The sequence below is a fragment of the Lepidochelys kempii genome, chromosome 13, assembly GCF_965140285.1.
Source record: "Lepidochelys kempii isolate rLepKem1 chromosome 13, rLepKem1.hap1, whole genome shotgun sequence".
Taxonomy (NCBI): domain Eukaryota; kingdom Metazoa; phylum Chordata; order Testudines; family Cheloniidae; genus Lepidochelys; species Lepidochelys kempii.
In genome coordinates, this window is record NC_136392.1 from 36459749 (window position 1) to 36486097 (window position 26349).

General features: G+C 43.6%; 3 pseudogenes; all 3 read left to right on the top strand.

Moving 5' to 3' along the window:
* The first annotated feature begins 1132 nt into the window (after window positions 1-1132).
* Window positions 1133-4836, top strand: LOC140896750 (olfactory receptor 6N1-like; annotated as a pseudogene).
* An 11002-nt stretch (window positions 4837-15838) lies between these two features.
* Window positions 15839-16766, top strand: LOC140896751 (olfactory receptor 14I1-like; annotated as a pseudogene).
* A 5233-nt stretch (window positions 16767-21999) lies between these two features.
* Window positions 22000-22961, top strand: LOC140896752 (olfactory receptor 14A16-like; annotated as a pseudogene).
* The last annotated feature ends 3388 nt before the right edge of the window (window positions 22962-26349 follow it).

The window sequence follows — 26349 nt, forward strand, 5'->3', positions numbered from 1 at the left end:
GCCCCAGGACCGACCCTTGGGGCACTCCACTTGATACCGGCTGCCAACTAGACATGGAGCCATTGATCACTACCCGTTGAGCCCGACAATCTAGCCAGCTTTCTACCCACCTTATAGTGCATTCATCCAGCCCATACTTCCTTAACTTGCTGACAAGAATACTGTGGGAGACCGTGTCAAAAGCTTTGCTAAAGTCAAGAAACAATACATCCACTGCTTTCCCTTCATCCATAGAACCAGTAATCTCATCATAAAAGGCGATTAGATTAGTGAGGCATGTACCTTCCCTTGGTGAATCCATGCTGGCTGTTCCTGATCACTTTCCTCTCATGCAAGTGCTTCAGGATTGATTCTTTGAGGACCTGCTCCATGATTTTTCCAGGGACTGAGGTGAGGCTGACTGGCCTGTAGTTCCCAGGATCCTATCTATCTATCTACATCACTATGGTATCACAACTAACGCCCTGATCTTACAAAGATTGCCCACATACTTAATTTTGCACACTATAATCAGTCCCATTGACTTCCATTCATTGAACTATTGGGCTCCAAGGGTGACATGGGGAAAAACTAAAAATAAAATGAGTGGTTGTAAAGTGATGTGGTAGCCAAAATGTCCAGTGTAGAGAAATCAATGCATCCTTCCATCTGTCCTCCATTAAGAATGATCATAGTGAAATAGCTATAAACAATCACACTGATGGGCATAAATATAAACAGCAGACATGATGGCAAGAGGAAGTTGTTTCTATATTTCTGAATGCAGAACATTGTGCATGGTCTCTCAGCTGAGAGGTAAAATGACTGACCAAAGGTTGGAAACAAAACCCTGGTCTTCTGAGTTCCATGCTACAATGCAGCCCACCCAGAGTGCATTGGAGAGGTGTCACTCCAGCAACGGATCATGTGTCAAGAGAAATATACAAGCAATACTGCTGAGGAAAATGTTTAGATTTCTCCAGCAGCAGTGATAGCTGGTGGTAAACACCCCAGTCCAGTTTCTTCAAGTAAGACTAGGGATGGTAATCATCAGAGGGTCCTTTTTTGCAATAATTGAATTGTAAATGTTGGCACTGTACTACAAAAGCAAATGTCTCTTTATTATCATTGCAGCGTTCTCTTCCCCCCTCCCATGGATACTCCCCCTGGCACACATGAAAGCAGAAATCAAACGTTCATCATGGAATTTATCCTCCTGGGATTTGGGAATGTCCCAGAACTGCAGGTTCTTCTCTTGCTGTTGTTTCTAGTGATCTACATCATGACCAGGGCTGGGAACATCCTCACTGTTGTGCTAGTTGTGGCTGATCCGCACCTTCAGACCCCCATGTACTTCTTCTTGGGGAACCTGTCCTGCTTAGAGACTTGCTACACCTCCAACATCCTGCCCAGGATGCTGGCCAGTCTCCGGACTGGGGACAGAACCATTTCTGTGAGTGGCTGCTTCATGAAGCTTTATTGTTTTGGAGTCTTGGCATGTTCAGAATGCTATCTCCTGGCAGCGATGTCTTATGATAGGTATTTAGCGATATGAAAACCACTGCACTATGTGTCCCTTATGAATGATAGGTTCTGCTTCCAGCTAATGATAGGGTCTTGGATTAGTGGATTTGTGGCTGCTTCCATAATAGTATCTGGGATATCGATGTTAATGTTCTGCGGTCCCAATAAAATTGACCATTTCCTGTGTGAATTCAACGTAGTGATAAAACTCTCCTGCAGTGACACCCACAGCATGGTACTTGTGGCTTTCCTACTGTCCTCCTTATTCACACTACCACCATTTCTATTAACTCTGACTTCCTACATTTCTATCATCACCACCATCCTGAGAATCCCTTCCAGCACTGGCAGGCAAAAGGTATTTTCCACTTGCTCCTCTCACCTCATGGTGGTGACCATTTACTATGGGACCCTAATCATTGTTTACTTGCTCCCAGACATCAACACACTGCGAGGCATGACCATGGATGGTTATAAACTGTTCAGGAAGGACAGGCAGGGCAGAAAAGGTTGGGGAGTAGCACTGTATGTAAGGGAGCAGTATGACTGCTCAGAGCTCCGGTACGAAACTGCAGAAAAACCTGAGTGTCTCTGGATTAAGTTTAGAAGTGTGTGCAACAAGAGTGATGTAGTGGTGGGAGTCTGCTATAGACCACCGGACCAGGGGGATGAGGTAGATGAGGCTTTCTTCCGGCAGCTCACAGAAGCTACTAGATCACATGCCCTGATTCTCATGGGTGACTTTAATTTTCCTGATATCTGCTGGGAGAGCAATACAGCGGTGCATAGACAATCCAGGAAGTTTTTGGAAAGTGTAGGGGACAATTTCCTGGCGCAAGTGCTAGAGGAGCCAACTAGGGGGGGGCGCTTTTCTTGACCTGCTACTCACAAACCGGGTAGAATTAGTGGGGGAAGCAAAAGTGGATGGGAATCTGGGAGGCAGTGACCATGAGTTGGTTGAGTTCAGGATCCTGACGCAGGGAAGAAAGGTAAGCAGCAGGATACGGACCCTGGACTTCAGGAAAGCAGACTTCGACTCCCTCAGGGAACGGATGGCCAGGATCCCCTGGGGGACTAACTTGAAGGGGAAAGGAGTCCAGGATAGCTGGCTGTATTTCAAGGAATCCCTGTTGATGTTACAGGGACAAACCATCCCAATGAGTCGAAAGAATAGTAAATATGGCAGGCGACCAGCTTGGCTTAATGGTGAAATCCTAGCGGATCTTAAACATAAAAAAGAAGCTTACAAGAAGTGGAAGGTTGGACATATGACCAGGGAAGAGTATAAAAATATTGCTCGGGCATGTAGGAATGTTATCAGGAGGGCCAAATCGCACCTGGAGCTGCAGCTAGCCAGAGATGTCAAGAGTAACAAGAAGGGTTTCTTCAGGTATGTTGGCAACAAGAAGAAAGCCAAGGAATGTGTGGGCCCCTTACTGAATGAGGGAGGCAACCTAGTGACAGAGGATGTGGAAAAAGCTAATGTACTCAATGCTTTTTTTGCCTCTGTTTTCACTAACGAGGTCAGCTCCCAGACTGCTGCGCTGGGCATCACAAAATGGGGAAGAGATGGCCAGCCCTCTGTGGAGATAGAGGTGGTTAGGGACTATTTAGAAAAGCTGGATGTGCACAAGTCCATGGGGCTGGACGAGTTGCATCCGAGAGTGCTGAAGGAATTGGCGGCTGTGATTGCAGAGCCATTGGCCATTATCTTTGAAAACTCGTGGCGAACCGGGGAAGTCCTGGGTGACTGGAAAAAGGCTAATGTAGTGCCAATCTTTAAAAAAGGGAAGAAGGAGGATCCTGGGAACTACAGGCCAGTCAGCCTCACTTCAGTCCCTGGAAAAATCATGGAGCAGGTCCTCAAAGAATCAATCCTGAAGCACTTGCATGAGAGGAAAGTGATCAGGAACAGCCAGCATGGATTCACCAAGGGAAGGTCATGCCTGACTAATCTAATTGCCTTTTATGATGAGATTACTGGTTCTGTGGATGAAGGGAAAGCAGTGGATGTATTGTTTCTTGACTTTAGCAAAGCTTTTGACACGGTCTCCCACAGTATTCTTGTCAGCAAGTTAAGGAAGTATGGGCTGGATGAATGCACTACAAGGTGGGTAGAAAGCTGGCTAGATTGTCGGGCTCAACGGGTAGTGATCAATGGCTCCATATCTAGTTGACAGCCGGTATCAAGTGGAGTACCCCAAGGGTCGGTCCTGGGGCGAGTTTTGTTCAATATCTTCATAAATGATCTGGAGGATGGTGTGGATTGCACTCTCAGCAAATTTGCGGATGATACTAAACTGGGAGGAGTGGTAGATACGCTGGAGGGGAGGGATAGGATACAGAAGGACCTAGACAAATTAGAGGATTGGGCCAAAAGAAATCTGATGAGGTTCAATAAGGATAAGTGCAGGGTCCTGCACTTAGGACGGAAGAACCCAATGCACAGCTACAGACTAGGGACCGAATGGCTAGGCAGCAGTTCTGCGGAAAAGGACCTAGGGGTGACAGTGGACGAGAAGCTGGATATGAGTCAGCAGTGTGCCCTTGTTGCCAAGAAGGCCAATGGCATTTTGGGATGTATAAGTAGGGGCATAGCGAGCAGATCGAGGGATGTGATCGTTCCCCTCTATTCGACATTGGTGAGGCCTCATCTGGAGTACTGTGTCCAGTTTTGGGCCCCACACTACAAGAAGGATGTGGATAAATTGGAGAGAGTCCAGCGAAGGGCAACAAAAATGATTAGGGGTCTGGAACACATGACTTATGAGGAGAGGCTGAGGGAGCTGGGATTGTTTAGCCTGCAGAAGAGAAGAATGAGGGGGGATTTGATAGCTGCTTTCAACTACCTGAAAGGGGGTTCCAAAGAGGATGGCTCTAGACTGTTCTCAATGGTAGCAGATGACAGAACGAGGAGTAATGGTCTCAAGTTGCAGTGGGGGAGGTTTAGATTGGATATTAGGAAAAACTTTTTCACTAAGAGGGTGGTGAAACACTGGAATGCGTTACCTAGGGAGGTGGTAGAATCTCCTTCCTTAGAGGTTTTTAAGGTCAGGCTTGACAAAGCCCTGGCTGGGATGATTTAACTGGGAATTGGTCCTGCTTTGAGCAGGGGGTTGGACTAGATGACCTTCAGGGGTCCCTTCCAACCCTGATATTCTATGATTCAAAGTCTTCTCTGCCTTCTACACCATCCTCACACCACAGGTCAACCCCCTCATCTACAGCCTGAGAAACAAAGAAGTAAAGGAGGCCCTGAGGAAAGTTGTCAGGAAACTTGGGACTTTCACAGCAGTTCAGAGAATTCAAGCTAATGCCTTTAGATCAAAATGAAAATGGAGACCACGTGATGCAGCTCATGTTATCTGAACTCGGAGTCCGATCCTGCTATCTCTGGCTCAAGTCAGTCCTTCATGAACGTCATCCCATTGAAACAAACCATATGGAATGTCAGTCCCACTGAAATCAATGTGATTTACAGGTGTTCACTGAATGTGCCATGTATTGAATTGTATTGTGTATTGACAAGTGTGTTAAAATCACAAGTTATCATTCCAAGTTTGGAAGGGGTTTACTGGTCCTGCATGCAGGCAAAGGGCTCTGTAGAGAAGCCTGCAATCTAGGAGTAGGAGTCAGTCTGCACAGAGCCAACCTAGAGCAAGGTGCAGTGAATTATGCCTGAGGGAGAAGCCTGCTTTGTCTCCCACTAGTTTGGGGGTTTTGTGAACTGTCGTTCTGTATTCTAAGAAATAAAGTTATATTATGTTGCAACCTTCCAGCAAGAATGTTTTATGTTTGCATCTAAATTTCTCTGTGTTTGTGCTGTGAGCATAAAATTCAATGCCTATCATGCTGTGGTTTCTTCTGAGTAGAACTAATCAGGAATTCCATCCACACACATCCCATGAAAAAATTTGGAAAAAAAATCCATTTTCAGCTACATTTTTTGATGATTTTTTTGAGATTTTCAACAACAAAAATCAACCACTATTTTTTAAAAATTGAAAATTGACATTTCCCCAAGGAAAAGCCCATTTTGATGAAATAGCCATTTTCTGCCCAAACTCCTCCCCTCTGCCCCCCTCCCCCATGTTTCTAATGGAAAATCTCAACCATTTCTACTCCTGAGCTAGATTTCTCATTAACTTTCTGGACTGATATTTTTCATACATCACAATCATTCATGGAGGGGTGGATGAGTGGATTGATGAAGTGCTGGTCATTTTGGTGAAACTTTCAGATTAAATTCCCGTGGCCATGGTGATGCTTCCCAGAGGAACCTGGGTTTGGGAGGCACTTTGCCAACACCTGTCCTTGGTGCAAGGGAGACTTGTTTGTGCCTGATGTGGATTAGCTCCCTGAGACCACCAGCCTCTGGTCACACAAGCTTGTCCTTCTAAGACTCTGTAGGCCTACACATGCCAATCATAACATATGGTGTAAAACTCATCCAAAGCACCAACTACCCCAACAGCAACAATATCGGTGAAATGAGACAATCAGTACGCTCATGAAAGAACTCACACAGAAAAATGATAAAAGACAAAAGCAAACTATCACTGATGGGCAAACACTTTTCACAAAATGATCACTCCATATCTGACCTCTCAGTCCTCATCCTCAAAGGAAACCTTTCAAAAGATGAGCTTGGGAGCTTAAATTCATCAATACATCAAAACTCATCAATGCCTCCTGAACCAGTAGGACACAGCTGTCAAATTCAGGATTGCCCACCTCCCAAATCTCAGCCACTTACTCATTGATCCTTTCGGTAGGCTGAGCAGAAAGAAGAATTATTTTAGAAGAGATGATGACCATGTCAGGTCCTTCCATTGAACAAAACATTTCACAAAACGGCTTCCAGAGAGCTTCCAGAGTTCAAATCATGGCTTAATGGTAAGAAATGTTCCACATTAGCTATGGTACATGTCAAAAGATCCATAATTTTGTGGAGTTTTGCTGGTATTATTATTTTTATTTGTTTTCAGGTTAGTCAATAACATTGTAGACTTTATGAACTATGGCTGGGATTTTCAAAGGAGACTAAGGAAGTTAGATGCTCAAATCCCATTTACATTCAAAGACAATACATTAATCAGGTGGTTTTATTGCTTTAAACAGTAAAAAGAGTGTGAAAAAGGAATTTCCTGCAGATTTTCTTATACATTACCAACTTTACTCCAGTTGGAAACCAGTAAAATGGTCATATTTGCCCTTATGTTTCATTTGGTAAATTAGGCTGGAAAACATTCCTTTTTCAACCAACTAATTCAGAAGGCATCATTGTTGAACTCAGAAAGCCTGGTTACATTCCTGGCTCAACCACAGACCCCCTGGATGACCTTTGCTGAGTCACTTAGAATCATAGAATATCAGGGTTGGAAGGGACCTCAGGAGGTCTTCTAGTCCAACCCCCTGCTCAAAGCAGGACCAATCCCTAATTTTTGCCCCAATCCCTAAATGGCCCCCTCAAGGATTGAACTCACAACCCTGGGTTTAGCAGGCCAAATCTCAAACCACTGAGCTATCCCTCCACCCAAATCTTCTTTATTGTTCAGTGGTCATCCATAAGAAAAGAGAGCACAATACCGAAGCATAATATCGTATTCTACCACCCCCTGTTGGGAAGCTGTGTATCAAACACCCATGCTCTGGTTTCCCTGTCTGCATGGGAATAACATAGACCACCCTCAAAGAGGTGCTGCTAGAGTAAACTCAATTCATTTCTAAAAAATGTTAATCTATCCAACTATACTCTTAGCCCAGCAGAAGAATCTGTCCTATCTCGGGCCCTCTCCTTCTGCCCCTCCACCCCCACGACCATGATACAGTTCTGTGGTGACCTAGAATCCTATTTTCAACATCTCTGACTCAAGGAATATTTCCAACACACCTCTGAACAACATTCTAACCCACAGATACCTTACTACCAACACTGCAAAAAGAAGCATTGTGGGTGGACTCCTCCTGAAGATCAAAACAGCAGATTAGACTTCTACATAGATAGCTTCCGGCGACGTGCATGGGCTGAAATGGTGGAAAAGCAGCATCACTTGCCCCATAATCTCAGCTGTGCAGAACACAATGCCATCCACAGCCTCAGAAACAACTCTGACATCATAATAAAAAAGGCTGACAAAGGAGGTGCTGTCATCATCATGAATAGGTCGGAGTATGAACAAGAGTCTGCTAAGCAGCTGTCAAAGTTCCTTTCCCACTCTGAACTCTAGGGTACAGATGTGGGGACCTGCATGAAAAAACCCCTAAGCTTATTTTTACCAGCTTAGGTTAAAACTTCCCCAAGGTACATACTATTTTACCTTTTGTCCCTGGACTTTATTGCTGCCACCATCAAGCATCAAACAAAATATAACCGGGAAAGAGCCCACTTGGAAACGTCTTTCCCCACAAAATCCCCCCAAGTCCTACACCCCCTTTCCTGGGGAAGGCTTGATAAAAATCCTCACCAATTTGCATAGATGAACACAGACCCAAACCCTTGGATCTTAAGAACAAGGAAAAAGCAATCAGGTTCTTCAAAAAAGAATTTTAATTGAAGAAAAAGTAAAAGAATCACCTCTGTAAAATCAGGATGGTAAATACAATACAGGGTAATCAGATTCAAAACACAGAAAATCCCTCTAGGCAAAACCTTAAGTTACAAAAAGACACAAAAACAGGAATATACATTCCATTCAGCACAACCTATTTTATCCGCCATTTAAACAAAACAGAACAGAATCTAACGCATATCTAACTGGATTGCTCACTGATTTTTTTTACAGGAGTTCTGACCTGCATTCCTGATCTGGTCCCGGCAAAAGACACACAGACAGAGAGAACCCTTTGTTCCCGCCCCCCCCCCCCAGCTTTGGAAGTATTTTGTCTCTTCATTGGTCATTTTGGTCAGGTGCCAGTGAGGTTATCTTTAGCTTCTTAACTCTTTACAGGTGAAAGGGATTTTCCTCTGGCCAGGAGGGATTTAAAGGTGGTTAGCCTTCCCTTTATATTTATGACACACACCCCAAACCACAGATAGGGTGAAACGCTGGCTGGGATTTCTTCCTGGAGCTCTAGGAGAAAACAGAGTTAATAAGACACATGCACCTCTAAATATACTACTGAGTATATAAAGACTAACAATATTTTCCACATCTCAAGGACGATTTTAACCAGTTGATTCTGGGAAACTTTCACGGGAGAGTGCATCAGCCACTTTGTTAGAAGCTCCTGAGATGTGTTGGATGTCGAAGTCAAAATCTTGGAGAGCTAAATTCCACCGAATAAGATTTTTGTTATTTCTTGTGGTGGTATGAAGCCACTGTAGCGCAGCATGGTCTGTTTGCAGGTGGAAACGCCATCCCCAAACATATGGGCGTAGCTTTTCCAGAGCGTGGACAATGATGTAACATTCTTTTCCACTGACTGACCAGTTGCTTTCCCTCTCAGACAGCTTCTTGCTGAGAAACACTACAGGATGGAATTCTTGACCTGGTCCTTCCTGCATTAAAACTGCTCCCACACCACGCTCGGACGCATCTGTGGTTACTAGGAATGGTTTGTCAAAGTCTGGGGCCCTTAGCACAGGGTCAGACATGAGTGTTGCTTTAAGCTCGTTAAAGGCCTTCTGACACTCTTGGGTCCACTTAATGGCATTTGGCTGTTTCTTTTTGGTTAGGTCTGTCAGTGGGGCGGCGATTTGGCTGTATTGTGGTACAAATCGCCTGTAATATCCGGCCAAGCCTAAGAAGGATTGGACCTCTTTCTTTCACTTTGGGAAAGGCCACTTTTGTATAGCATCCACTTTGGCCTGTAGGGGGCTGATAGTTCCTTTACCCACCTGGTGTCCAAGGTAAGTCACTCTGTTTAGGCCTATTTGACACTTCTTAGCCTTAACAGTTACTCCTGCCTCCCTTATGTGCTCAAAGACTTTTTGTAGATGTTCCAGGTGTTCTGCCCAGGAATCCGAAAATATAGCCACATTGTCAAGGTAGGCAACTGCATAGTCTCCCAATCCTGCTAGGAGACCATCTATAAGTCTTTGGAAGGTGGCGGGTGCATTCCACAGCCCGAAAGGGAGTACATTAAATTCATACAGCCCAACATGTGTGATGAGGGCTTACCATTCCTTGACAGATTCATCTAGTGGTACCTGCCAGTACTGCTTGGTTAAGGTAAAGGTAGAGATGAACTGGGCCTGTCCCAGTTTCTCCAAAAGTTCATCTGTGCGTGGCATTGGATAGTTGTCTGGGCGAGTTACAGCATTTAGCTTAAGGTAGTCCATGCAAAAACGTATTTCCCCCTCTGGTTTGGGAACTAGAACCACTGGAGATGCCCATGCACTGCCAGAGGCGCAGATTACACCCATCTGTAGCATATCCTGGATCTCCCGGTCTATAGCAGTTTTAGCTTGAGGAGACACCAGGTAAGGTTGGACTTTAATTGGGTGAGCATTACCTGTGTCAATGGAGTGGTATGCCCGTTCACTAAGTCCTGGTGTGGCTGAGAACATTGGCTAGTATTGGCTAGTATTGGCTAGTAGCTAGTGCACAGCTCCTTGATCTGCTGTCGCTGCATATGCCCAAGGGTCATGGAGAGGTTCACCTCTTCCATGCCACCAGCACTTTTCCCTTCATAGTAGACACCTTCAGGCCACTCAATGTCATCTCCTCCCTGGGCTGTAAACTGACAAACCTTTAATTCTCTGAATTAAAGGGCTTTAGAGAATTAATATGGTACACCTTCGACTTTTGGTTGGAGGTGGGGAATGCTATGAGATAATTAACAGCTCCCAGGCGCTCCTGGACCGTGAATTGCCCTTCCCATGACACTTCCATTTTATGGGCCTGGAGCACCTTTAAGACCATGATCTGGTCCCCTACTTAGAAGGAACACTCTGTGGCATGTTTATCATTCCATGCTTTTTGCTCTTTTTGAGCATCCTGTAGGTTTTCTTTAGCAAGGGCTAAAGAGGTTTGGAGGGTGGTTTGTAGGTTAATTACAAAGTCCAAAATTTTAGTTCCTGGAGAAGGTGTAAACCCCTCCCATTGCTGCTTCACCAACTGTAATGGCCCCTTAACCTCACGGCCATATACAACTTCAAATGGTGAAAACATGAAACTGGGATGTGGTACAGCTCTGTAGGCAAAGAGCAACTGTTGCAACACTAGGTTCCAATAATTGGAGTGTTCATTTACGAATTTTCATATCATGCCCCCCAAAGTTCCATTAAACTTCTCCACCATGCCATTTGTTTGATGGTGGTAAGGAGCGGCAACCAAGTGATTTACCCCATAAGCTTCCCAAAGGCTTTCCTTAGTTCCTGCCAGGAAATTAGTCCCTGCATCTGTGAGGACGTTGGAGGGCCAACCTACCCTGGCAAAAATGTCTGTTAGTGCCTGACACACACTTTTAGCCCCAGTGTTGCTCAGAGCTACGGCTTCCGGCCATTGGGTGCAAAATCCATGAAAGTTAGCGTGTACTGCTTTCTTCTGGGTGCCTTTTTCGGAAAAGGACCTAGAATATCCACAGCTACTTGCTGAAATGGATCCTTAAAGATGGGGAGTGGCTGGAGAGGGGCTTTGACCTGGTCTTGGGGTTTTCCCATTCTTTTCACACCTCACAAGTTCGGACATAGGCAGAAATATCCTTGCCCATTCCCTCCCAGTGGAACGACTTTCCCAAATGGTCTTTGGTTATGTTCAGCCCGGCATGGCCAATAGGATGATCGTGGGCTAAGCTTAAGAGCTTTACCCAGTACTTAGTTGGAACTACCAACTGTCTCTGAGGATGCCAGTCTTTCTGGTGTCCACCAGAAAGAGTTTCCTTGTATAAAAGTCCTCTTTCTACAACAAACCTGGATCGCTGAGAAGAGCTGAGAGGCAGTGGGTTGCTCCATGCCGCCATCCAAGCTCTTTGGAGGCTTTCATCTGCTTCCTGTTCGGTCTGGAACTGTTCCCTTGATGCTGAAGATATCAGTTCCTCACTGGATTGTGGATTTGGGCGTGGTCCCTCTGGAAGTGATGCAGGTGATGGGGCTGTTTCTGTTGCCTGTGAACCGCTCTCCGCTGGTGCACTATGTTGGGGTTCAGGCTCCAGCTGAGCCTCTTGTGTAGGGTTATCTGCTGCTGCCAGTGCAGGTTCAGTGGGGCCCACTGGTGTTGGGGTTGCAAGTACTGGATTCAGTGCTGGCAATGGTTCTGGTGCTGTTTGTTCTGCCAGTTCCGGTTCTGAGACTGGCTCTGTCTGGGTCTCTGAGACTGGATCCACTACTACTTTGCAGACTTTGGAATGGGGTCTGGTTCCATTACCTCTTACCGGGTCCTGGTAGAAGTTTCTGGAACAGAGCTAGGCGTGACAGCTTGCTTAGCTTGGCTGCGGGTGACCATTCCCACCCTCTTGGCTAGCTTCACATGATTGGCCAAGTCTTCCCCCAACAGCATGGGGATGGGATAATCATCATAGACTGCAAAAGTCCATGTTCCTGACCAGCCCTTGTACTGGACTGGCAACTTGGCTGTAGGCAAGTCAAAAGAGTTTGACTTAAAGGGTTGAATCGTCACTTGGATCTCTGGGTCGATTAAATTGGGGTCCACTAAGAAAGCATGGATAGCCGACACTTGTGCTCCAGTGTCCCTCCACATGGTGACCTTCTTCCCACCCACACTCACAGCTTCCCTCCGCTCTGAGGGTATCTGGGAGGTATCTGGGCCTGAGGACCTCTGATTTGATTCTAGTGCAATGAACTGTAAACTGTTGGGGTTCTTGGGGCAGTTGGCCTTTACATGCCTCGGCTCGTTACATTTAAAACATCATGCAGCTGACGGGTCACTGGGGGGAGGTGGGTTGCTGAAGAACAGTGTGGCAGGACTATAAGGTGTCTGGAGTGTTCCTTGGGGTGTAGCTGGGGCCTTGGGCGCCACCGGTAGTAGGGTGAGGTCTGAGGCTGTCCCTTCTGGTATCCGCTCCAACTGCGACCAGGGTTGTTTCTTTCTCTTTCCTCCACCTGTTTTGTTCTGGTTTGCCCCTCCTCCCTGGCGGTCTGGGACTGCTCGTATTGATCAGCATAAGAAGCAAGACTTTCTGCTTCCATTTCCTTATCCCACAAACACTGTTTCATTTCCTCCTTGTACATATTCAGGAATTGTTCCTGAGCCATCAAATCACACATTCCTTAAAACCTAGTTACACCCCTTGCTTTGACCCATTTATCTAACAGATCCTTTATCTGGTTTAGATAAGCCACATTACTTAGTCCAGGTCCTCTCTTAAGGGCTCTAAATTTTACTCTGTAAGTTTCAGGTGTAACTTGAAATTCCTTTAAAACCAAATCCTTGAATTTATTATAGTTAGAAGGCTCATCAATAGGCATCTTATTGAATATGTCCAGATCTCTTCCAGTCAATTTTGCAACCAACATGGTCATTCTGTGAGCTTCAGGAATTTTGTAGAGTGTGCACAGTCTCTCAAAGGTGAGAAAATATTCAGCAATATCACTGGATTCATCATACTGTGGACATAGTTGCTCCCATTTGTGGATTGTTGGGTAAAGATTGTTAGGGTTATCTGGTATATTCTGCTGAGCCTTTGCTTTCTCCATCTCCAGTGCATGCTTTCACTCTTTTTCCTTTGCCTCCATTTCTTTTTCCTTTACCTCTATTTCTCTCCTATGGCAGCCTCTTTGGTTTTTTCTGCCTTGGGTTCTGTCATCTTAGCCTCTCTGTTTTTAACTAACTTTACACCTGAGAGTTAAAAAACAAAACAAAACTGGCTTGTAAAATTTTTGTGCTGTAATGTGATACCTATGTTCTCTGATAGTTATTCTTAGCCTACAGAAAAATCCTTTTTCTCCAGGCAAATAGACAGAAAAACCCTCTAGTTGCTCTTAGCTTAAAAGAAAAAAAACAACCTCTTCAGGTCTGTGAAAAACTTGTGAATTTTCCTGCAGGAGGTTAACTACCCTGCCTTGAGGTAGAAAAAACTCCAGCTCAAAAAGGATAAATCCCGTTTGTTATGCCTGCTGCTCTGGCCCCCATGCAGAGACAGCGAAACTCTAACTGCTTTCAGCTTAAAACCTGCTTCTAAGCAGCCCAAACGGGAAAAAAAATTTCTTTTAAAATCCTACTGTGCTTCTGCTTCAAAATGATCTCAAAAAATAATCTCAAACTGATCCCACTGTTCTGCCACCATGTCAAGGTTCCTTCCCGACTCTGAACTCTATGGTTAAAGATGTGGGAACCTGCATGAAAGACCCCCTAAGCTTATTCTTACTAGCTTAGGTTAAAAACTTCATCAAGGTACAAACTTTGCCTTGTCCTTGAACCCTATGCTGCCACCACCAAGCGTATTAAACAAAGAACAGGGAAAAAGCCCACTTGGAGACATCTTCCCCCCAAAATATCCCCCCAAGCCCTACACCCCCTTTCTTGAGAAAGGCTTGATAAAAATCCTCACCAATTTGCATAGGTGAACACAGACCCAAACCCTTGGATCTTAAGAACAAGGAAAAAGCAATCAGGTTCTTCAAAAAATAATTTTAATTGAAGAAAAAGTAAAAGAATCCCCTCTGTAAAATCAGGATGGTAAATACCTTACAGGGTAATCAGATTCAAAACATAGAGAATCCCTCTAGGCAAAACCTTAAGTTACAAAAAGACACAAAATCAGGAATCTGCATTCCATTCAGCACAGCTATTTTACCAGCCATTTAACAAAAGAAAATCTAACGCATTTCTAGCTAGATTGCTTACTAAATTTTTAGAGGAGTTCTGAAGAGCATTCCTGATCTGTTCCCGGCAAAAGCATCACACAGACAGCCCGACCCTTTCTTCCCCACCACCACCTCCTCCAGCTTTGAAAGTATCTTTTGTCCTCATAGGTCATTTTGGTCAGGTGCCAGCGAGGTTATCTTAGCTTCTTAACCCTTTACAGGTGAAAGGGTTTTGCCTCTGGCCAGGAGGGATTTTATAGTTCTGTATATAGAAAGGTGGTTACCCTTCCCTTTATATTTATGACAGTTATATAGATATCTGCTTATGGGGACATAATACATTTTCCTCACAGTTGATTCCTTCCAACCTATAAAAACTCTGTTCCTCCCCACTTCTGTCTTCATTTTTCATTATTTTTCTTTTTGATGCCTAGCACTGAATGTACTGTTCAAGGTGCCCTGGGGAATCAGACAGAATGAGACTCCCAGCCACCACCACCTGTTTCCTTTGGTTATCCCACCAAAAACAGCATCATTGTTTTTTTTTTTAACACCATAAGTACGTCCATACTGGGGGATAAAAATGCCCCACAGCAGCAAGCTTCAAAGATTCAGTCAACTGACACAAGCTCATGGGGCTCAGGCTACAGGGCTGAAAATAGCAGAGTAGAAATTCCCATTCAGGCTGGAGCTGGGCTCTGAGATCCTTTCACTTCACTGGGTTTTAAAGCCGGTCCTCCAGCCCAACTGGGAATGTCTACACTGCTACTTTTAGCTCAGTATCACGAGCTCAAATCAGTTGACCTAGCCTCTGATACTCATCGCTAAAGGGAGTTTTTTTGCAATGCTGACATACCCTATATAACACTGTAAATACATGGCCATGGAGTGTGCCAATGTCCTCTCTATTGAATTATAAGAATGCTTGGAAGAATAAGAGATTTATCAAGAAAAGTCGGTAAATATTAATTTCAATATATACACAAAAACTAATGAAAAATATTTCCACTGATAATAATAAAAATGTGCAGCAATGTAAAATAAGAAAAATCCTACTTGAGAACTTAGTTGTGCTTCGTTTTCAGGGTATTTACTTTGAATATTTTGACGTGATATTGACAACTTGCATTTTAACGGTTACAAACCTTTAATTTTTTCAGTTTCAATGTCATTACACAAGTATTGTCTGTGCCCCATTCTGTGTTGTCCTCCAAATAATTTCCAGCAACTGTGAAAATTTAAATAGATAAAATGCAAGGAAAAAATGCTTAAAACTCATGAATTATTGTAATTGTGAAAGAGAATTTGTCCCAATGCATTTCTCTAGCTGTAAATGAGGCTGAATCATTTTGAAGAGCAAATAAATTTGGGAAAATTTCAATCGACTATAGGACATAGCATGAACATTAAATTCGCAAAATGTATCTGAATAAATGTTTCATTGAGAATAATTTGTCACTAATACTTTCTCCTTGGATCTGAATGACCTTAGAAAAGGACTATTCTTTGCACTAGTTCTAGAATCCAGAATCTTTTCTACAGAAGAATAACTACATATAGTGTCCTCTTTTCTTCTTTTCTACCCTCATCTGGTTTTATCTTGCATTTCTCTCCACACAGCAGGAAATGTCCAACCAAAGCACTGTGACCAAGTTCCTTCTCCTGAGATTCTCTGATGTTTGGGAGCTGCAGATTTTGCACTTTGTGGTGTTCCTGGTGATTTACCTGGCAGCCCTGATGGGCAATCTTCTTATCATCGTAGCTGTAGCCCTCGACCACCATCTTCACAGCCCTATGTATTTCTTCCTAGACATCTGCTACATATCCGTCACCATCCCCAAGTCCATGGTGAACTCCCTAACCAACACCAGACAGATCTCTTTCTCTGGCTCTGTTGCCCAAGTCTATTTTGGTATCTTCTTTGCCTTTTCAGAGTTGGTCCTTCTCACAGTGATGGCATATGACCGTTACGTTGCAATCTGCCATCCTTTGCGTTACAGGGTCATCATGACCAGAGGGGCATGTGCACAGATGGCAGCTGGTTCCTGGATCAGCAGCTGTGTTTATTCATTGCTCCTCACTGCTAATGCCTTCCTATTACCTTTCTGTGTGTCCAGTGTTGTTGATCAGTTCTTCTGTGATATCCCACAGCTACTGAAACTCTCGTGCTGATACAAGTGCTAATGAAATAGTGGATATTGTATGTAGTGCTTTTGTGGGGTTATTTTTCTTAATCTCCATATTGGTGTCCTACATTCACATCTTTTCTGTTGTGCTGAGAATCCCCTCTGCACAGGGCAGGTATAAAGCCTTCTCCACTTGTCTGCCACACCTACTTGTGTTTTCATTGTTTATTAGCACTGGAATATACATGTAGCTAAGGCCAGGATCAGAATCTTCCCCATATCAGGGCATGCTGGCTACTATGTTGTATTCTGTGGTTACCCCAGTAATAAATCCACTCATTTACAGCCTGAGAAACAAAGAGATAAAAGAAACTCTGGGCAAAATTTCAAGCAAGATATTTTTTACCAAGAGCCTTTTTACTTCTTAATATGTATATAGGTTAATATTCCCTCCCCTGTCCAGGGTCTCGTATTCATAAATGAATGGCGGAATTCCTTTCAAATGAAGAGATGCTTTTAAATTCACTACAGCAGCGGCTCTCAAACTGTGCGTCGGAACCCCAAAGTGGGTCCTGACCCCAATTTAATGGGGTCACCAATGCTGACTTAGACTTTCTGGGGCCCAGGGCTGAAGCCTGAGCTCCACCGTCCAATGCTGAAGTTGAAGCTGGAGGGCTTCAGGCCTGGGCAGAGGGGCTCAGGTTGTAGATCCCTAACTGGGCCTGAAACCCTTGGGATTTGACTCCCTGCCCTGGGTGGAGGGGCTCAGGTGGGCTCAGGCTTCAGGTTGTGTAATAATTGTTGTTGTCAGAAGGTTGTCATGGTACAATGAAGTTTGAGAACCCCTGCACTACAGGACAGTGCTAAGGTACTGTGATGATGTGTATATTATGAAAACTCATGTACTGCAGAACACAATTCTGAGAGTCTTCATTACATGCTAAAATCAGTAATGTGTCTCTAAGTGGTGTTTAAACATGGTGCGTGGGACAGATGTGGCAAGTTCCTGCAATAGCATTGAAAAAACCTGACTGTATTAAGTTTCAAAGTCTTTGGAGTCCATTGTAATGAATGCAAAGTTTGTGTAATATTTGTATATATTTGTATATATGAGGGGAAAGCAGTGGACGTGTTGTTCCTTGACTTTAGCAAAGCTTTTGACACAGTCTCCCACAGTATTCTTGCCAGCAAATTAAAGAAGTATGGGCTGGATGAATGGACTATAAGGTGGATAGAAAGCTGGCTAGATTGTCCGGCTCAACAAGTAGTGATCAATGGCTCCGTGTCTAGTTGGCAGCCGGTATCAAGTGGAGTGCCCCAGGGGTTGGTCCTGAGGCCGGTTTTGTTCAATATCTTCATAAATGATCTGGAGGATGGTGTGGATTGCACCCTCAGCAAGTTTGCAGATGACACTAAACTGGGAGGAGACGTAGATACCCTGGAGGGTAGGGATAGGATCCAGAGGGCCCTAGACAAATTAGAAGATTGGGCCAAAAGAAATCTGATGAGGTTCAAAAAGGACAAGTTCAGAGTCCTGCACTTAGGATGGAAGAATCCCATGCACTGCTACAGACTAGGGACCGAATGGCTAGGCAGCAGTTCTGCAGAAAAGGACCTAGGGGTTACAGTGGATGAAAAACTGGATATGAGTCAACAGTGTGCCCTTGTTGCCAAGAAGACCAATGGCATTTTGAGCTGTATAAATAGGGGCATTGCCAGCAGATCGAGGGACGTGACCATTCCCCTCTATTTGACATTAGTGAGGCCTCATCTGGAGTACTGTGTCCAGTTTTGGGCCCCACACTACAAGAAGGATGTGGAAAAATTGGAAAGAGTCCAGCGGAGGGCAACAAAAATGTTTAGGGGACTGGAACACATGACTGATGAGGGGAGGCTGAGGGAACTGGGATTATTTAGTCTACGGAAGACAAGAATGAGGGGGGATTTGATAGCTGCTTTCAACTACCTGAAAGGGGGTTCCAAAGAGGATGGATCTAGACTGTTCTCAGTGGTGGCAGATGACAGAACAAGGAGTAATGGTCTCTAGTTGCAGTGGGGGAGATTTAGTTTGGATATTAGGAAAACCTTTTTCACTAGGAGGGCTGTGAAACACTGGAATGAGTTACCTAGGGAGGTAGTGGAATCTCCTTCCTTAGATATTTTTAAGGTCAGGCTTGACAAAGCCCTGGCTGGGATGATTTAGTTGAGGATTGGTCCTGCTTTGAGCAGGGGGTTGGACTAGATGACCTCCTGAAGTCCCTTCCAACCCTGATATTCTATGATTCTATAATTTATTTCTCCACTGAGATCCAGATCTGTCTCTCTATCAATATTCTTTTAGTGGGATAATTTACCATGATAAATGTTGATGTCCTGTGCTGTCTGATTCAAGAAGATGGTGTTGCACTTTGTAAAAGTCAAAGCAGATTAGATAGATAGATAGATAGATAGATAGATAGATAGATAGATAGATAGATAGATAGATAGATAGATAGATAGATGCTTATGGGGATGGTTGGATGACTTATATAATGGCATAGAGAGTACACTTATAACATTTGCGGATGATACAAAGCTGGGAGGGGTTCCAAGTGCTTTGGAAGATGTGTTTATAATTCAAAATTATCTGGAAAAATTGGAGAAATGGTCTGAAGTAAATAGGATGAAATTCTATAAGGTCAAATGCAAAGTACTCCACTTAGGAAGGAACAATCAATTGCACACATGCAAAATGGGAAATGACTGCCTAGGAAGGAGTACTGTGGAAAGGGATCTGGGGGTCATGGTGGACCACAAGCTAAATAACCCTATCACTGTTTCAAAAAAAGTGAACATCATTCTGTGTTGTATTAGCGGGAGTGTTAAGCAAGAGAAGTATTTCTTCTGCTCTACTCTGAGCTGATTAGGCCTCAACTGGAGTATTGTGTCCAGTTCTGGGTGCCACATTTCAGGAAAAATGTGGAGAAATTGGAGAAAGTCCAGAGAAGAACCAAAAAAAAAATGATTAAAAGTCAAGAAAACATGACCTATGAGGGAAGATTAAAAATGGGTTTGTTTAGTCAGGAGAAGAGAAGATTGAGAGAGGACATGATAACAAAAAGAAAAGAAGTACTTGTGGCACCTTAGCAACTAACCAATTTATTTGAGCATAAGCTTTCGTGAGCTACAGCATCCGATGAAGTGAGCTGTAGCTCACGAAAGCTTATGCTCAAATAAATTGGTTAGTCTCTAAGGTGCCACAAGTACTCCTTTTCTTTTTGCAAATACAGACTAACACGGCTGTTACTCTGAAACCTGACATGATAACAGTTTTCAAGTACATAAAAGGTTGTTACAAGGAGGAGAGTGAAAAATTGTTCTTCTATAACCTCTGAGGATAGGACAAGAAACAAAGGGCTTAAATTGAAGCAAGGGAGGTTTAGGTTGGAGATTAGGAAAAACTTCCTAATTGTCAGGGTGTTTAAGCACTGGAATAAATTGCCTAGGAAGGTTGTGGAATCTCCATCATTGAAGACTTTGAAGAGCAGGTTAGACAAACACCTGTCAGGGATGGACTAGATAATACTTAGCCCTGCCATGAATGCAGGGGACTGGACAAGAAGACTTCTCAAGGTCCCTTCCAGTCCTATGATTCTATGACAGAATAAGCTTTCCTCACAGTTAAATCACTCCAACCTATAAAAACTCTGTTCCTCCCCACTTCTGCCTTCATTTCTTATGATTTTTCTGTTTGATGCCCAGCACTGGGTGTTCTGTTCTAGGTGCCCCGTGGAATTAGATAGAATGGGACTCGTATCACCACCTTCTGTTTATTCCACCAAAAACAGCACTGGCTTTTTTGGACACCATGAGTACGTCTATACAGCAAAGAAGAAAAAAAATCCCATAGCAGCAAGCTTCAAAGATTCAGTCAATTGATTTGGGCTCACGGGTCTCAGGCTACGGGGCTAAAAATAGCAGGGTAGACATTCCTGTTCAGGCTGGAGCCGGGCTCTGAGATCCTTTCACTTAACTGGGTTTTAGAATTGGTCCTCCAGGCCATCCGGGAATGTCTACACTGCTACTTTTAGCCAGTGGTACGAGCCCGAGTAAGTTGATGTAGGCTCTGAGATTTGCAGCTAACGGATGCTCTTTGGCAGTATAAACAAACACCAAATAACATTGTAAATACATGCCCATTGACTGTGCAATTTTACCAGAGAATAACAAATGCAATAAAAAGTTATTCTCATTTGACAGATTCAGTAAATCAGTAAATTCTTCCCCAGGATTAAGGCTAAAATGTTCAAGGATGCCTAAAGGATTTGCACATCCAGCTCCCACTACTTGAATGGGAATTGGGCATCAAGGTCCCTTCAGCAGCTTTAAAAAATCTCAGCCTAAGTGTCCAGGTGCTGAGCAGGGAACAGAATGAGAGATTATTCTATTCATATTTGACTGCTGTGTTCAGGGCACATGCAAGTCTATTTTTGCCTAGCTGACAGAACAATTCCAGTTTTCACTTACAGTAAATCTTAAGCACAAATTTATTAGGAGATTGAATTCAATAGAAATTGCATCTACAAGAGCCGCTTCTCATGCCAATTCTCTTTCATGGGTGTCATTGAGGGCAAAATCACAGGACAGTATTCCTTTCCAGATCTCCTTTCCAGATCTCAGTGAAAGAAAAATTATAAAGAAATGTGGTTCCACATGTACTGTATATAAAAATGTTGATACTTTCCCCCCATGTCCTCTGTATTGAATTATAAGTAGGCTTGGAAGAATTAGAGATTTTCTGGTAAATATTAGTAAATATTAATTTCACCATACACACACAAACCAACAAAACATATTTCCATTGATAATAATAAAAAGATACTGCTCGATAAAATAAGAAAAATGCTACTTGAGAACTTAGTAGAGTTTTAACTATTTAATTTTGTATATTTTGACATGATGTTAACAATTTGTATTTTAATAGTTACAAACCTTAAATTTTTTGAATCTCAATGTCGTTAAAAAGCATTGTCTGTCTCCCCCATTGTATGATACCGTTCCAATAATTCCCTGCAACTGTGAAAATTTAAATAGATAAAATGCCAGGAAAAAATGCTTAAAACTCATAAATTTTTGCAGCTGTGAAAATATAAATTGGTAATACTAATGTTTAAAAATTAAGATTGATATTGGCTGGTGAAGTTACAAAAATAAATATTGAATTCTGCCAAGTCTAATTATAAGGATTCTACTTGCTATAATTGAGGGCATAATTTGAAAACAGCCAGACAAATTCTCCACTGATGTAAGCTGACACAGTTTTATAGAAGGTAAAAATTTACAGTAGCAGAGAATATGACCCAACCGGTTTCTCTAGATGTAAATGAGGGTGAATCATTTTGAAAAGCAAATAAGTTTGGGAAAATTGCAAGCTGCTCTAGGACATATCATGAACATGAAATAGGTAAAAAGTATCTCAAATAAATGTTTCACTGAGAATAATTGGTCGCTAGTACTTTCTCCTTGGATCTCAATGACCTTAGAGAAGAAGGAAACCCTTTGCATTAGTTCTAGGAACCAGATTTTTTTCTACATAGGAATAAGTACATATATTGTCCTCTTTTCTTCTTTTCTACCCTCACCTTGGCTTTTACCCTTGCATTTCTCTCCACATGGTAGGAAATGACCAACCAAAGCACTGTGACTGAGTTCCTCCTCCAGGGATTTTCTGATGTTCGGGAGCTGCAGATTTTACACTTCTTGGTATTTCTAGTGATTTACCTGGCAGCCCTGATGGGCAATCTTCTCATCATCACAGCCATAGCGCTCGACCACCACCTTGACACCCCCATGTACTTCTTCTTGGGCAACTTGTCTTTCCTAGACATCTGCTACATCTCCGTCACTGTCCCCAAGTCCATGGTGAACTCCTTAAACAACACCAGGCTGATCTCTTTCTCTGGATGTGCTGCTCAACTCTATTTTGGTATCACCTTTGCCTTTGCAGAGGTGACCCTTCTCACAGCAATGGCGTATAACCACTACATTGCAATCTGCCATCCTTTGCGTTACAGGATCATCATGACCAGAGGGGCATGTGCAGAGATGGCAGCTGGTTCCTGGGTAAGCAGCTGTATCTATTCATTGCTCCAAACTGCTAATACCTTTCTATTACCTTTCTGTGGGTCCAATGTTGTTGATCAGTTCTTCTGCATTATCCCACAGCTCCTGAAACTTTCTTGTGCTGATACAAGCACTAATGAAATTGTGGTTATTGTATTAAGTGCTTTGGTGGGTTTATTTTTCTTCATTTCAATATTTGTGTACTACATTCACATCTTTCCTGCTGTGCTGAGAATCCCCTCTGCACAGGGCAGGTATAAAGCCTTCTCCACTTGTCTGCCACACCTAGTTGTGTTTTCATTGTTTATCAGCACTGGAATATATACGTACCTAAGGCCAGTATCAGTATCTTCCCTGTATCAGGACATGCTGGCTGCTGTGTTGTATATACTGTGGTTTCCCCACTAATAAATCCGCTCATTTACAGTCTGAGAAACCAGGAGATAAAAGAAGCTCTGGGCAAAATTTTAAGCAAGATGTTTTTTCACCAAGATCCTTTTTACTTCTTAATAAGTATATAGGTTAATATTCCCTCCCCAGTCCAGTGGCTCATATTCATAAATGAACAGCAGGATCCCAGTTAACTATAGAGTTGTTTATGAATGTGCTACAGGATAGCACTAAGGTACTGTGATGATGGGTGCATTGTGAAAACTCTCTTAAACAGAACACAGTTCTGGGAGGCTTCACTACAGGCCAGATCAATTACACGTCTCTAAGTGGTCTTTAAACATTGTGCATGGGACAGATACAGTAAGTCCCTGAAAGTCTTTGGAGTCCATGTGCTCAATTCAACGTTTATGTATTATTTTGGGCTGTGTTTGTACATATCATCATCAGGGAGGAGATGTGATGTGAACCATGGGAAATGTTATGAACTTTAAAGGACTCTAGTGAGCAATGGGCCAGACAAGAATGGTCTTTAGAGGCAAACTGAGTCAAGTGGTTTGCCTGGGGAATCTCTAGGGGGAGGTGAATGTAAATTCCTACCTCTGGTTCTGCACCAACCCAGCCTTTTTAAGCGCTGCTCTGAGAAGGGGGCCTTTCTCTGGCCCAGGTGTGGAGTCTTAAAAAGCTGCACCAACTGAAAGGGGCTAATGCCAAGATGCTGACATGGAGTCTGGCCCTCCAGGATTATGATATGGAAGTGGTCCATGTTACGGGGAATGCCAGTGTTATAGCCCATGCTTTGTCATGAGGGGAGATGGGGTTTGAAATTCCCCAGGTCACTGGATAAAGTGACCAGCTCAGTTTGGTCTTGAATGTGGAAGAGATGTGACAAAGTAGGAATATTCTTAATGTTTTCTCTGAATACTGTGTGTGCCTCAGTTTCCCATATGTATTACTCAAGTATCTAGGTGGTGGGATAAGGGTGTGTGATCATTGTAGAAATCCCTGGAGGGTAGGTGTGACTACCAACTTGCTGCCTGGGGACAGAGAATGGCCGACACTCTGCAGCCTGTCAACTGATGGCCAGGCCCCATCCTATACAAGAATCAGCCAGAGACTGGAGAGCAAAGTGAGAGGTGCAGGCCAGGTGACCCATTTGTCCAAGAAAGAGACAAAGGATGGAGAGGCAACAGGTGGGACTGAGCCCAGGAAGCTGGAAGCTGGTCAGTCTCCTGGCTTGTGACTCAGGGCGGAGGGCCAGGGCTCTGGAGTTCTGGGTCCCCCCAAGATGGACTTTACTGAAAGTTCCTGATTTCTGTGCTAACAAACACTGTTCTATCCTGTGTTCCCTTGGACTAATAAAACCTTCTGTTTTACAGTGCTGGCTGAGAGTCACTTCTGACTGCAAAGTTGGTGTGCATGGGCCCTTTGGGGGTGTATAAGGTTCTCCAGGTGTGACATCCAGATGGACTTGCTGCAGGGAGTTCACAGGGTGAACAGGGTGCTGAACACTCCAAAGTCAGACCCAGGAAGCATGGAAGCCAAGCAGGCTTCTTGCCCTAGTGAAAGAGTGCCCTGAGAGGAGACACACTGCACCAGAGTCCTGGCTAAGCTTCATTAAGAGCTTTTTCACAGCACTGAGACTGTGACGCCATGGTATTGTCTTCTGATCACCTATTATGTGATGCTAAGATTAAAGGCCTGAGCTATCTAAAGGAAAGAATGAATTATTCATGGTTGTTCTTGTTCTGAATCTGAGACAGTTATGAACTTGTAACCAGCTGTGGTTTTTGAAGGACTGTCATCTACCAGAGCCCAAGATTGGAGTTGGGGTGACCTCTAGTAAGCTTTTTAGCATGTGTTTAAATTCTTTCATTGTTTTCCATATTTCTTCTCTGTAATGCTTTCACCTTAAGTACAAATGTGCTTGCTTAGAAAGACTCGCGTGGTAACTTATCACTACAGGCTGTTATACTATTCATTGCCTTAGAAGAGAAAGCAAAATGCAGATGTTGGCCTGTTTAAGCTTTCTGGGAATATCACAGTGTAGGCAAGGGGCTGTGTAGCCTGGAAAAAAACCCAGTAAGGAGGGAGAGAGATGCATGTCTCAGCTCCAGAGAGTTGCCTGAGGAGTTTCCATACAAGAGTGTGTGCCCTAAAGCAGTGGTTCTCAAACTTTTGTACTGGTGACCCCTTTCACATAGCAAGCTTCTGAACATAACCCTCCTTACAAATTAAAAACACTTGTTCATATATTTAACACCATTATAAAAGCTGGAGGCAAAGTGGGGTTTGGGCTGGAGGCTGACAGCTCGCAACCCCCCATGTAATAACTTCATGACCCCCTGAGGGTTCCTGACCCCCAGTTTGAGAACCCCTGCCCTAAAGGGACCATGGAGAGGGAATACAGAGTCAGTAATACTGAACTGTGACATATATCTATCCTATACAAAAATGGGTGGAAATGGGATGCTTGACAAGCATTGGAGAGGAACCCAGTGATTTATTTCCTGGAAAAGTTTATTCCCTAGATGACCTTTTTGCCATGACCCTCCAGAATTTCACATTTCAACTATTCAGATAATAAACATTCTGCTAGCAGGCCACCATACATCAGGGGTCCTGTTTAATTTTTCTCTCTAGTACATATGGGGAGGAGATTTCATCCACCCTTCTTACCTCAAAACCTTTCAGTGTAAACATGCAACCTGATCCTCCCACTCCAAGATCCCATCCAGTTTTTAGGGTGTGTGTGTGTGTGGTGTCCCAGAGTCCCTCAAGGGGATGGATACCCCACCACTGGGTTCAACTTCTCCCCACCCTGGAAGTATTACACAAAGCAATTATTTGGACCAAAGGCAGAAATAAGGCATAGATGCCTCCCTGTGAAGTAACTCTCAACCATGAACTGCTTTTATGGGCCATGTTCTCAAATGCTTAAATCTCCATAATTCCATTTTATAACGCTGGCTTTACTGACTTCAATGGAACTATACTGGGGATCTGGGCAACTGACCATTGATTTCAGAGGATTTACATCGCTTTACCCAAGCTGGAGATCTGGCCCAATGACCTCAGATGATCTACACTGATTTATATCAGCTGGGGATCTGGCCCACTGACTTCAATGGATATTCATTGCTTTACCCAAGCTGGGGATCTGGCCCATTGACCTCAGTGGAGCTCTGCTGATGTGCAGCAGCAAGGGAAGTGGTCCATAGACTCTGCTGGGGCTACCCTGATTGACGTCAGCTGGGCTTCTGGCCCCATTGATTAAAATCAGTTCCACCAATTTATGTCAGAGTAGCAAGTAGTGAGACTGGAACTTCATTGAATTAAGCACTGAGATCAGATTTTTGTTTGCAGAACTGTGGAGGCAATTATAACATGCGATAGATAGATAGATAGATAGATAGATAGATAGATAGATAGATAGATAGATAGATAGATAGATAGATTAGATTGTTGCGGTTCAGTGATGAGACAGAACACAGCTTTATGCAAGCAAACAGGCTGGTC